This window comes from Perissodus microlepis, chromosome 16 (assembly GCF_051167445.1).
Source record: "Perissodus microlepis isolate ML-2025 ecotype Zambia chromosome 16, ASM5116744v1, whole genome shotgun sequence".
NCBI classification, from domain to species: domain Eukaryota; kingdom Metazoa; phylum Chordata; class Actinopteri; order Cichliformes; family Cichlidae; genus Perissodus; species Perissodus microlepis.
The window spans coordinates 2,243,573-2,257,500 of NC_140476.1; the positions used below are offsets into that span (position 1 = coordinate 2,243,573).

Here is a 13,928-nt window from a genome sequence, read left to right on the forward strand (position 1 = left end):
CGTCTTACATAAATGAAAAGTTAGCATATGTCTAAAACCAGAACAAAAGCACTAAAAGCCTGTCATCACATTTTAACCCTGCATCCATTCAGCATGTTTTAGCACACAGGGTAGTTAGAAAGCCTTCAACATGTGAAGTGGATGCCATGAAACTGCAGTCCGGTCCTTCTCGGGCCTTGTCAGGGATGCCCCCCTTCAGATGCTGAAGTTCTGAGTACTTGGTTCGTGAAGACATTTTGTCTCTTATCCATGAGGCTCCTTCACTTCAGAGGATCCAAGGTATTTAACCTAGTAAGGGCCGTCCAACTGAAGGCAGGCCTGAAAGCCCAAAAATAATCACGTGAGTTATGAAATGAGACAGGGTGTGAAAAAAGCAGTGGGTGTGACCATCACCAGAGCCAAACTATGAAACCTCTGTATGATGTTGCCCCAGCTGAGGCAACGTCATCTGACGCAAGGTGTGAGTGGTGGTTTAAACTCCTGTGAATGGATCTAAGGACTGCAGTTGTAACCTCGGGTCATAGATGGCCTCCTTTACTCCTCTCTCAAACGTCAGTCCAAAATGTGAACGTCAGCATACACCTGACGCTTGTCCCGTTGAGGTGTTTAGCTTGTGTGTTGGGTGATCTATCCTTGAATTGAACCGGTTTTTCTCTTCTTTTTAAATATTCATAATACATTCCTATTTTTCTCTCATTGTCTGCTTCCAGCCTCACAGTCTGAGACCCGCCGGGCACATGTTGTCTTCTAGTGTCCTGGGACTCGTCACTGCAGAGGAGAAGCCTGTTGCACGTGGCAAAATGTGTTTTATATGCGGTTACTGTAATGAAAGGGTGTAACAACACAGTAGTTTTGTTGCAACAAAGGAAATGAAAAGGCAGGGCATGAACTCGTGTACTCTGGGTGAAAGCCAGACTTCTGCCGCTAGCATCCCTCATGGAGTGCTCTCCTTTAGCACTACCCAGCATCTAAGAAAAGAACACCGAAGGTGGTACCTCCTGCATTAAACTGTGATGACAAGGGCTCTTAAACAGGCATTAGCATGACTGATATATCTCTGGCAACCATTAGCGCATACATATGCTAACAGTCATGGTGTGCTCTCGGAGCATCATCACAGATATCACCATTTCATGTGACGTGGTTTTGCACGGTCGTAATGAGATGAAAAGTATGAAATACAGTTTTAAAGCAATGTTCTCGTGCAGGCTAAACACCATGTTGAACGCAGCATCCCTGACTGTCTCCATCATCATCATCATCTTCTTCGTCCTCTCTCTCTTCCAGTTTGTCTGTCATTCTTTTGCTTCCTCTCTCTCCCTGCTCTCCTTCTCTTCCTGTCCCCAGTGTTCATTGCCACATTGAGTTTTCACAGGAATTTGAGCATGAATCTTTAATTAGCAACAGCTGCTGTTCTTGTGTGTTCATGAGTGTGCTTATGTGAGCAAGTCTGTGTGTGTCTGGTGGATGCTAACTATTCTCACAGGCTCACTGTCACCTCAATCACAGTTTCACACACCGAGCAGCATGCCAAACAGCATAAACACACACACACACACGTATACGTATATGCACGCACGTAAACACTGTGCCTGTTGGTGCACAGGCAAAGTTTAGCATCCAAATTCACATATATATGCACATCCACACATGAATGCACATGACACCCACATCCATCACATCCAACACACACACACTTAGTTTGTCTGTGTACATTTTGCATTCTCCTTGGCCCTCTTCCGCTCTGTCTTTTTCATCTCTTCTCCTTGTTCTCTCTTTCTCTCTCTTTGTCCTCATTTGCTCAGCTGTTAGCTATGAATTATGTATTATATCCTTATGGAGTGAGAAAAGTTAGCTCGGGGCTATCATTCCCCACTTAACGATCATTAGTTGTGTCTTTGCACCAATTAGAGCTTGGTGGCAAATCAGGTTCTTTTTGAATCCATCTAACTCCTGCATAATGCAGCTAATTGCACCTGTTACTGCTGCAGAGTCTGTCATGCCTCCACTGCAAAGAGTATGTGAAAATGAACAATAGCTTCTGATTTCAAGCTAAATTGCCCCAGTTCACATAGTGGTGCCTTTTAAATGCATTCCTATTTCATGTTGGGTCCAGCATGGAAATAAAAAATACCCTCAAATAAACGTCAGAGTGCGAGCACACTGTAGAAGATTACTGTGATGAAGAAATTTGTTCAAAGAGTCATTATTAAGGTTCACACTGACTTCTGAACACAGCCACAGGCAGACAGAGCCAGATCTGTGATTCTGTCTCCTCTCATCAGCACAAAAACATTTTTTCTGCTGCACCAACAGGATGCCTCCTTTTTTTGTTTTGTTTGTTTTTGTCTTTTGACATTTGCACACAAAAATCAGTAGGGATCACAACTTAATCAGAATAAATAAATGCCATCATGATAATCAGCACAACACTCGGATAAATTTGATTAGTTTTGCACAGTTTTAGCCAAATTAGCAACCGCTTTAATCCAGGCAGAACTACAGGCTGAAATTGATCGCCATAAGTTTAAAATAAAATTTCACCTTAAAAAAGGGTGAAAATCATAATTTTTAAATTCATTTTTAGATTTATGGCATTTCCCTTAGCCTTAACTATATGAGGTTTGCATGCTAAGCTAAGATGTTAGCATGTTAACTCTGTCGTTGTCTGCATGTTTTCTTATTTGACTCATTTACTTCAATCCACAGCGCGTCTTCCTGTGGCTGTTCTGTCTTTCTTGAGTTGGAAACGAGCTGAGAGCACGCACCTCATGATCTTTTAGAAATGCACTGGTGGTTCAAACAAGGTGTAAATTTTGGGTCATACCTGGACAAATGCAGCCAGGGGTGGGTGTCACTGAGCCGGGCCTCTGCTGTCTGCATCTATAACACACAGCATATGTTAGCAGCTCTCCCTTTAAAGGAGGGTGGATACAAAACAAAGCCAACAAGACCAAAACAAAAATATTTCTTCTTTTTTTTATTGTGTTATAGTCTGTAATTGCCTCTGCCCTCAGCTTTGCCCAGGATCAAATTATATTACATTATGTTGGTTTCAGTTGTTTTTCTAATGACTTGCTCTTCCCTTTGCAGCACTGTGCGTGCTTCCTCTCCTTCCCCGGGATCCTTTGTTTTTTCACCAGACAGCCATCTTGCCAAGACTGGATTTTATTTTGCTGACTTCAAGGCAATTTGTGGGATAAATGTCATCCTTTCCATTATGCTAACATTGCTGCCTACTGTGTTTTACTGCACGCACACACACAGACACTGACTTTGTGCAGGTCTGTTCCCTGTTAGCACCTCAGCCACATGTACAGTAGATGTCATTGCATCGCCATGGTAACAAACCATAAACTGAGCTGACATGGTAGGAGTCCCTTTGTTCTCTAATGGTCACACAGCAACAGTTGCAGCCGATCCTTTTTAAATATGAATCACAGGAGAACAAAATAGGCACTTCCAATACTGCTTGACATACTTACGACATTGCACTTCTCAATTTTTGTACGCAGTAAAGCATCCACATGCACATTATAGCCTCTCTGCGCACATATTTCTGCCCCGACAGGGACAGTCGACATAAATGCAGCCCCCAAGGCTAAATACTGGATCCTAAGGGAACTGTGTGTTTTTCCAAAGGCCAAAAAAGTACATATAGACTGCAAAGCAGTAAAAGCTGCATATTTGCACCATTTCTTCAGATTTTTAAGCATCTTTAACAGGAGACTTATCCCAATGCAAATAATTATATCTTATATTTTAATGTTTTATTGCTTCTAATATGCTTCATGTAAAGTATTAATGTGGAAAAGCTCCACAGTGTTAACAGTTACCCCACAGCACCTGCCTTGTTCTCAATTTCCAACCCTGTGAACGAAAAATAGAAGTTGATAAGTACCCCGAACCTTAGATGGTACCACCTCAGTTACAATCCATTGTACTGCTGAAGATGCAAATATATTTTTTTGTTCTTTATTTTGCAAGCAAACCATAAGGGGAATACTGTCATGGCTTTATGGGGTGAAAACAGCACTGAATCATCATACAGTGCTTTGCTGAGTGTGTGCACAGCAGTGAAGGGTGTAGCTTTCACTGGGAGAATTTATTGCAGACATTTAAAACTTGAGGGATAAGAAAGCAACAAAGGACGAGGTGCTATTATTAAAAGAGGACATGCTCAAAGTGACAGGATACGACGAGAAGGAAGAGAGGGATGGATGAGTGCGACAGATGCTGATCGGGTGAAAAAAAGAAGTAGGAGGTGGAAAAGAAGATGAAAACCGTTTAAAGGTCACAGTGAGGCCTGGTCTCTCCAAAGACAAATGGGAACAAACCTCTTCAAAGACAAAGATCTGATAGAAGAATAACAGTCGTTTTTTCTTCTTCAAAGCTCGGGTCTCCATCAGGTTTAAGGCGAGCTATCAGTTTTCTCTTCAAGGAAGCTAACGAACATGCTGTTTCTATCTTATCTCAGCTTCTCTTATTTATTTATTTTCTAATATCCCACTTTGCACCGAGAGTAAAGATTTATTTTAGCAGGGATGAACCGATTGTTATATATAAGCATGACACGGAGAGAGGAAATCCACCTCAGAAAGGATGATATTTAAAAAGTAATGAACTCAGATTAACCGGGCAAACAGAGTTTAGCATGAAGATAAAAGGTAAAAAGCTATAAAGTGAGGGAGCAGCGGGGCGGGAGTGACGGAGATTTCAAAGCAAAAAGCTCCTTTTTTTCTCTGTAGTAACAAACATGCATCCGTCATGTGATCATGCTTATGTATACATGTAAAACACACTAAGCTAAGAGTCACACTGGGCATTAAACCTTCAAAACAAAGCATACTTACATAGGATTTGAGTTTTTCTGAACACAAGCTTAAAGTAATTGGTTAAAAGTTAGTTTAGAAATTTAGGAAACTTTGCTTTTCTGGGTTCTTACTGAGTCAGATGACAAGATACCGATAGCTGTCAAGTCTGCAGGGGAAAGCATGAAGCTACCAGCAGCAGCTGCTGCCTTTAGAGGGCACCACAGCTGATTATCTCCTCCTATCCCAGCATCCTCCTCTGTCACGCCAAGCCTCTGCATGTCCTCCTTCATCCATGAACTCATCTGAGATCTTCCTCCTTTCCTCCTGCTTGGCAGCTTCATCTTTGTCATCCTTTGTCCCGTATATCCGCTCTCCTCTGCACACGTCCAAACCATCTCAGCCTCGCCTCTAAACTGCTCAACCTTCTTGTCAGCGCCACCGTCTCCAAACCACACGTCACAGCAGGTCTCATTATCATCTTATGAACCTTCTTTTTAACTCTTGCTGATATCTTACAGTCACAAATCACCCCTGACACTCATCTCCACCCACTCCACCCTGCCTGCACTCTCTTCTTCACTGCACTTTCTGTTGGTTTGGATGGTATTTAAGCTCAGCTACCTCCACTACCTCAACTCCTTGCACGTTCACCATCTGTCTCCCTCTCATTCACTCACATGTATTCTGTCTTTCTTCACCCGACTTTCATGCTCTTCTCTCCAGAGCATACCTCCACCTCTCCAGGTTCTCTTCCACATGCTCCCTACTCTCATGCTATATTTTTTTGTACCCCTGGATAAAAATTCATCTAATTTGTCTTGACTATCAAAAAGACAATTAGACATCTGTTTTGAAACCTTTTGTAGAGCTATTGTGGTCATTTACAGGTCAATAATTCTGTCCTTGACCTTTTCTGAAGAATTTTTGCACTTCAGAATAATCTTTAACTTGACCTCGGTGCAACTCTTCACTTCAAAGGAGCTCTCTTAGTCCCCCTCTCTTTGAGATCAGCCTTCCTTTACTTCTGATCAGCTGCAGCTTGCAAACCCATGCACCACATGTAGGTGGTGCTGTTGTGCTCAAAGCCAGAGCTGTTCCCTCTCTATGAAAGCATACAGATCCAAAAGAGAGCTCTGATGGGACATACACACCGTATATCCTGCTGAATCTACCACTATAACAACGTAAATGTGACTGAGACTAAGGGAGAGCACAACCGTTCAGCTTTAAAACACATCAAACTTGAACTAAACGTGCCGATCTACGGGTTATGAACCAGTGTGCGGTAAAAGTTGAAGGGAAAATGCCAATTTGATTTGCTTTACAAAAAACACAGTAGCTCTAGTCCTTCTTGAAGGTTAAAGGGTCAGATTCCCAGAAATGCTATTGATCCAAAGCAGCATTAACATTCATGCTGGCATCTTTAAAATGCAGCGCCTGTCAGTGAAGTATAGCATAGGCCACAAGGCCGGAGCAGAACAGGTACGGGCGCAGAATTACCAAAGATAAAGAGAACATTTTCCTCAGTAAATATCATAACTTTCTGTACTTCTACTCGGTGCTCAATCAGTGTGGAGACCACTTCTGTTTTTCTTGCATGCTCTTTTTTTTCATTACTGTACTTTCAGGTGCTGTTTGAAGAAAAAACCCTCAGCTATAATGAAAGGAAAGGAGAGGAAAAGAACAAGTTATCAAAAACATGGAAAGCTTTTAAAGGTCAGTGTGTGTGTGTGTGTGTGTGTGTGTGTGTGCGCGCGCTGGTCTGTGTGTTTTTGTGTGTGTTGTTCAGGCAACAATTACACGTGAATGCCAAATGAAAAAGACTTTTTCATTCTCTGCGCTGGAGACTTAAATCCACACCTTTTCGCACACGTTTCAACTTCTTTCTCACAATTTCTCTTCTCGCTTCCTCTTTCGGCCCTGTGACCTGTTCAAACCATGACCTGTTAAAAATTCAGTTTATGACTGCTGTGATGTCTCCCTTATTATTTTTTGCATGTACTTTTTTCCCTTCCCACTTCAAATGCTACCTCCGTCTGCCTCTTTCCTCTTTGTGGCACCTCTCTGTATGCACACAAACTAGCCTCATATCTTTCTTTGTCCCTGTTTGCTTTTTTGTTTTCAAAACATTTGTTTGAGATAAATAAAAAGTAAAGAGAACATTTAATAGACTGTCATTAAAGCCGAACAACATCTCCAGAATGTGAAAATTGAAAATGACTGTAATAAAAAAGCCATCTTGTCACTGCACAAAAAAGAAACCACGTTTAATATCGTATCCATCCATCCCTCCATCCTTTTTCTTAACCATTTATCCTCTGAGGCCCACATTGATGGTGGTGCTTATCCCAGCCATCACTGAGTGGGATGTGGGGTACCCCCTGAGCAGGTCATCAGTCCATCAGAGGACGTCTGCTTCATCAATTCCAAAATCAAGAAAGAAAAAACAGCTACGTCATAGACACTGTTATAAAAAAAACGGTGTCCTTCTTTGAGGAGAGTTGAAACGAGTAATCTGAATTTACTTTAAAAGCACAGAGATCTTGGTTAATTAGAGTCAGATCAGTCACTGATCTGACTCTAATTAACCAAGATGTTAAATAACCTGCTGTCTGTCACTTTGCACATGCATGCTGCCACAGACGTCTCTGTTCTTTTAGGGGCATGAAAGACATCCTTTTGTCTGACTGTTTCCTCTCTTTCTGTAAATATGCTCGTCAATTAAGACGATCCACATTAAATAAAAAACACAGAGGTGTTGACAGCAACCAAAATCTGTTGGCTGTTGTGAAGTTTTAGTAGTTTTTACTTCTGGTTAAGGCAAAAATATACAGTAGAGTGAAAATCTGCACACATGCTTCGGCAGAGCAAACTCAAACACGTATGAAGCTGTTAGACAGAGTCCGGTTCAGAGTCCGAGACAGGAATATACTTTGTAGGTGTAGCTGGTTCTTGCTCACTAGCTCATCATTACCAGTAAAACCCAAGTGAACCAGCAAACTGCATTGTGTTTCTCTGTGCTTACAAAAGAGACTGAGCCAATAAAATAATAAATAAAATAACTTCATGCAGCAGTGCAGATCTGCAGATCGGTTCCTGTTTTGCTTTGTTTCAGATTTGTAAAAGGAAACCAAACACTTCATCTACATGTTTCAGCGGTAAATCAATGTTCCCACCCCAACCGGTCGCAGCAGATGGCCCCGCCCCTCCCTGAGCCTGGTTCTGCTGGAGGTTTCTTCCTGTTAAAAGGGAGTTTTTCCTTCCCACTGTCACCAAAGTGCTTGCTCATAGGGGGTCATATGATTGCTGGGTTTTTCTCTATATGTATTATTGTAGGGTCTACCTTACAATATAAAGCGCCTTGAGGCGATTGTTGTTGTAATTTTAGATAAAGTTGAATTGAATAGAAAAATTAAATTGCTATTCTACTCTCAGAACAAACTCTGACGGATATCAATGCCATTGTTTGGTGAACTGACACACCAGCCATGCCAATATGATACAGAGAGAGAGATGATGGACCAGTTTGAAGATGCAGATTTGGTGGTTGAGAAGCTGGTGATAAAGTCATGAGTTTGTTTGCAAACAGGCACCTTTCCCACCCTCCACAGTGCTGCACCGTGTTTTCATTTGCACACAAATTCAATTTTCTCTCACTTTTATTCAAAACATACAGATTAAAAGTGACGAGAAACCGTACAGGACAAGCTGGGACTGAGAACTGTCTCTGCATTGCTGTAAACCAGAGGCGCCACGGCACAGACGCCAAAGGTCACCTTGTTAACATAGTGTGAGACACAAGCTGCGGTGTTTGATGCCCTGGGAATGACAATGGGCTGATTAAATCATTAACCATGTGCTGGGAGAGAAAGAGCATTGCAGTGACGTATCATATCATCGTATTCGTAGCTTATGAAATACTTTATAATTATCAACAAACGTTTCTTTTCTGCACACACATATTTGCTTTTGCAGTTGTACAGAAACTGAATTTCTGGGACACGAGGAAGGCTCAAACAGAATCGGTGACTTGCCTTTTTTATTGTATTGATCTTCAGGAATGCACATATTGTATACACTTGAAAAGGAGCGTACCATTTGCACACAGGAAGCATACAATGAATGCTTCTTTGCAATTGCTGCCATTTCTAAGACAGCTTAAGAGTTTACGCACTTACAGTAGGTGGATATCTACAAGTGCACACCGGTAAACATATTATTCTCCGGCTTAAGGGCATCAACACATTGCATTCTGTGTAAAATTCTTTGAACTGCTTGGGGATTAATTCAAAGCAAGAGTCTGTGTCAATCTCTGCTATTATTTGCAGTGACAGTGTTAAGATGAATAAAGCAGGCCAAGACATTTCCACTGAGATTGTGTGTTTAACATAACAAAAGGATGTTTTTCCCTGCATCTTATTCTCTTTTCTGAGAAACCTTGATTTCATTCAGGCAGTCAGTCAGTTTGCTATAATCTCTCTTTCTCATTGCCTTGTTGTTTAAGCCCCTGCGAAGCCCCCATCTTTTTCTTACCCTTCATAATATTTCTCTTTCTTTCTTGCTTTCTTTCCTCTCTGAGGATTTGACCCAGACTTTTGCATATTAAATTATTTATTTGTTTCTTATTTGCATGAGGGCCGAGGGTCTGACGGTGCACGTGTTTGGGTGTGTGTGTGGATCGGAATGGAAGGGCGGGGGCTCGATATAAGAGGTCAAAGAATAAGGATGATGTGGTTATGGGTTTGCAATTAATGAATTTACATACGGTAATAGGGAATGTTTGGCAGGCAAAATGCTGCTCCCAGATGGGAACAAGTCTGACCTCTGACAAATGGATTGATCACAGAAGCAGAGAGAGAAGGAGGAAGAGAGAGAGGGACTGACCTGAGAGAAAACAGACCATTCTCCCACTTAATTTCACAGACACTCATTTAGAGACGTTTTCATATGAGAGAGCGCAAAGGAAAAGAGATTAAATTGCTTCATGCATTGATAATATCTTATATTTTGTATTAGATGGAGACAGGACAGAGCCAAAGAAAGAACGAGGGAGAGAGATCGACAGACTGACCAATCTCTGGGCGATCTCCTTAATTTCACAGACGCTCATTTGCAGGCGTTTTCATAGAGGAGGGAGAGATTAAATTGCTTCATGCATTGAAAATGTCATATTTTTTGTAAAAGAGTGAGAAAGGAGATAGAGGGCATGAACCCACTGGTCTTTTGGTCTGCAATTCCTCTGAATCCAATTCAGAGTTACTGCTTCCTATCCCATTGCCCTATTCATTGGCTCACCTCAAATTCTGATTGCACTGAGAAGTGCATTGATTTAGAGCACCGGGCTGGTGATATTAAGTTTTTCTCATTGTCAACAAACCCCATGAAAATACCAAAACCAACAGAGAATTGATTCCACCGCTGCGACTGCAATGATATTTACTTGTTGCAGATATGCATGTTTTTCTCCTTTGCACATGACAGGTGTGTGTGTCTGGAAACAGGAGTGTGCTGAGATGGGGAAGGAACAGGCTGACCGGCCAATATGGTGACTGGCTTCCATTCAATTCAGTTCTACAGCATCTAATCACAGCAACAGTCACCCCAAGGTGTTTTATATTGTAAGGTAGAGACCCTACAGAAAAACCCAACAATCAGACGACCCCCTATGAGCAAGAACTTGGCGACAGTGGGAAGGAAAAACTCCCTTTTAACAGGAACAAACCTCCGGCAGACCAGGCTCAAGAAGGGGCGGGGCCATCTGCTGCGACCGGATTGGGTGAGAGAAGGAAGACATGCTGTGGACGAGAGACAGAGATTAATAACTAGTATGATTTAGTTTAGAGAGGTCGCTTAACACGTGGGCCGGGTCCTCAGAAGGTCGGGTAGGCCGGAAGTGAGCGGCTGTGAAATTGGACGGTGAAAACCAGGGAGGAACCCTCCCGAGGGATTAATAACATTTTATTTTATCAAATCTAATCTAATAACTTTAATCTCAGCCAAACCGATTTACTCACGAACAAATAAAACACTGAAAAAAGCCAAACAATAACATTTTTAGGTTGTCTAAGTGACTTATATATCATGTTTAACCTGAGTAGCAAAAGACGGCGGTGATCTGAAAATGATGTGCAGGGGAGTTGTGCCGTTCTCGCCGGCTCCAGTGACCCTCGAGCTCACGGTCAGCTATCGAGCTGGTGGGTAACAGACGTCTCCGAAAACATCAGAGCACTTTTGCAAATATGTGATGTCTTGATAAACCCAGCAGATATTTGAAGTTTACACGGCTACATTCTCGCCGGAAAATATGTTAAAAGTTTATTTTGTGACTGAGAAAGATTAATAAGAGTAATATTAAAACTTAGTAGCGGCCGCCATTGTTGGAAACTGGAATTGGCTGGAATATGGTGGGCCGCGAAGGACCCGACCCATCCTTCATGTTCGGAGAAAAGGAGGACGCATTTGTCGGCTGCATTCGGAGGAGTCTACGGGGGTGTCCAAAATCATGGGCTGCATCCTACTGAGGTCACATTTGTAGGCCAATTACATCACAGTGACGGAGGCTGCCCAAATTCATAGACTTCTAACGACCCAGCCCACGTAGGCCACGAAGGACGGGTCCTCAGGAGGATGCAGCCTATGAATTTGGACACCCCCATAGTGAGTGAAGAAGAAACACCCAGTGCATCATGGGAATCCCCCAGCAGCCTCCACCTATTGCAGCATAACTAAGGGAGGATTCAGGGACACCTGATCCAGCCCTAACTATATGCTTTAGCAAAAAGGAAAGTTTGAAGCCTAATCTTAAAAGTAGAGATAAAAGTAAAAGTCTGTCTCCTGACAGACTTTTACGGTACAGCTTGTTGTTTGTGTTCATAAAAAGATAAAGAAAGAAGTAAAAAGTGATTCCTCACCTCGTGCACCTCAAAACTCCTGCCCTTTGTTCTTCATTGATCTCCTCCACTGCGTCAGAATGACAGCCCTTCAAACTTGAGTTGAATTCACCGTGACATAAACGATTAAACGGAAACAAAAACGTCTGCCTTTGCAACGCACTCTGAACAAGGAGCAGAGTTACAGTGACAGGTTGTTTTCATCAGATGTTCTCCATCAGATGCTTCATAACGTTAGAGCGGAGCTTGGCAGTGCACAACCCTGTAACCATCGGGAACAGCAAAGCACAATCATGGGAGCGGTACAGGGTGCACGAGGAGACAACCTTGAAGTGGATGGCAGCCAAACTGAACTCAGGTATGGTATGAACTATTTATTCTTATCTGAGTTATGTTTGCTGTATGATTCCCAGCTGTTTATGACACACCAACATATTTTTACCCTGTCTGATCTGGAGTGACAAACAAAAATAAAAATAAATAACCAGCCCACCTCACAGGACAAGCCACATGTTGCAGGAAGCTTTGGGATGTTGAGCATATCCCGTGTTTCTTTGCATTAAACAGTTTTCTCTGAACGCAGCTTATCTGCTGTTGACAACAAAAACAGGTTTGGTTGCTTCTTGGGTTTTTTCTTTCTTCCACAGTTGTAAGTCTGTATATGTTTTGACGTGACTGATCAACACACACAGCGTGCAAGCACATTTTGGGGATAAATTACACAGAAGTGAAGTAAGTATTCCTTTTTCTTAGTGAAGTTAAAGTCGGCTTTGATGTATTTTAGCATTTTTCTGTGGCATCAGTGGCAAATAGAGAGTGTGTCTTTGTCACGCTGTCACACACACACGTTCCCATCCCCACAGCTAATAGGTTTCAGGAGCTGTCGGAATAATTCTCTGCTTGTTATACACACATAATTAGTTTTTAAAGTAGCTTTCCATGAATATAGTATCAATTACTTCCTCTCACTTCGTTATCCTCCTTGGAGACAGGTGGATTTAGTTGGCTCGCGTTTCCTGACGTGACAGCGTGTTAATTGAGCTATTACCCAGAGGTGTGTGTGTGTGTGTGCGTTGGTGTGAAACAGAAAAAAGAGAGATGCAAACTCAAGGTGTGTTCGAGTTCGGTTCATGTAAACACGTGCTTCCTCACAGGTGCTTGGTCATATTTTATTTCTTTCTTGTCTAATTAGCACCTGCTAACCACAGCAAACTGAGAGGTGTGAAATTCAGAATTTCTCTCATTTTGGTTTATTCGTTGATTTATTTTCAGTTCTGTCACTTTTTTTTTGGCAAACAGCAAAAAGAATGAATCTTTTCCACCTTTTTGGTATTCAGTGACTGCAGGAATCCAAGCCTTTTATGATTCTTCTGTACATTTATAAATCAAACACAACAAATACAACATAAACGCATGATTTTGATTATAGTGTTTCTATAGAAAAGAGAAAAGATGTGTACTCGGGTTTCAAGGTGCTTGGATTATAATCTTTGCATGCTGCAACATTTTCTGTCTTTTATACATAAAATATCATCTTACACATGCAGGGATCCAAGTATTACAGATTAGATACAGTACTGAGCAAAAGTTTTAGCTAGGTGAGAAAAAATGCTGTAAACAAAGAATATGTTAATCATTTATTTTCATCAGTCAACAAAATGCAGCGAATGAACAAAAGAGAAAATCTAAATCACATCAGTATTTGGTGTGACCACAGTGGTTGAAGGAACTCAGCTGGTAGGTTGTTCCAAACATCTATGTAAGGCAAGGCAAGTTTATTTATATAGCACAATTCAACAACAAGGTGATTCAAAGTGCTTTACAGAGACATTAAAAAACAAAAACAAATAAAAAGCATGATTTAAAATTGATTAAAAAAAACAGTAGATAAAATCAGAACAGTAGATAAAATCAGTAGTTAAAATGTAAGTTTTGAAATTTAAGCTTAAAAGTGTGGATTTGGTGCTTTATTCAAATGCAGCTGAGAACAGGTGAGTCTTCAACCTGGATTTAAATAAACTGAGTGTTTCAACTAATCTGAGGCTTTCTGGGAGTTTGTTCCAGATATATGGAGCATAAAAGCTGAATGCAGCTTCTCCGTGTCTGGTTCTGATTCTGGGAATTGATAAAAAAACAGGATCCAGATGACCTGAGGGATCTGGAAGGTTCATACTGGGTCAGGAGGTCACTGATGTATTTTGGTCCTAAACCATTCAGAGCTTTA

General features: G+C 41.6%; 1 long non-coding RNA gene across 1 annotated transcript in view; it reads left to right on the forward strand.

The window, feature by feature from the left end:
• The window catches only part of LOC146370184 (uncharacterized), a 35,187-nt gene extending 28,636 nt beyond the window's left edge, over positions 1–6,551 (forward strand). Inside the window, exon 3 of the long non-coding RNA XR_014797200.1 lies at positions 6,443–6,551. This is a non-coding gene — a long non-coding RNA (uncharacterized LOC146370184). The remainder of the gene's footprint in view (positions 1–6,442) is intronic.
• Positions 6,552–13,928: the final 7,377 nt, after the last annotated feature.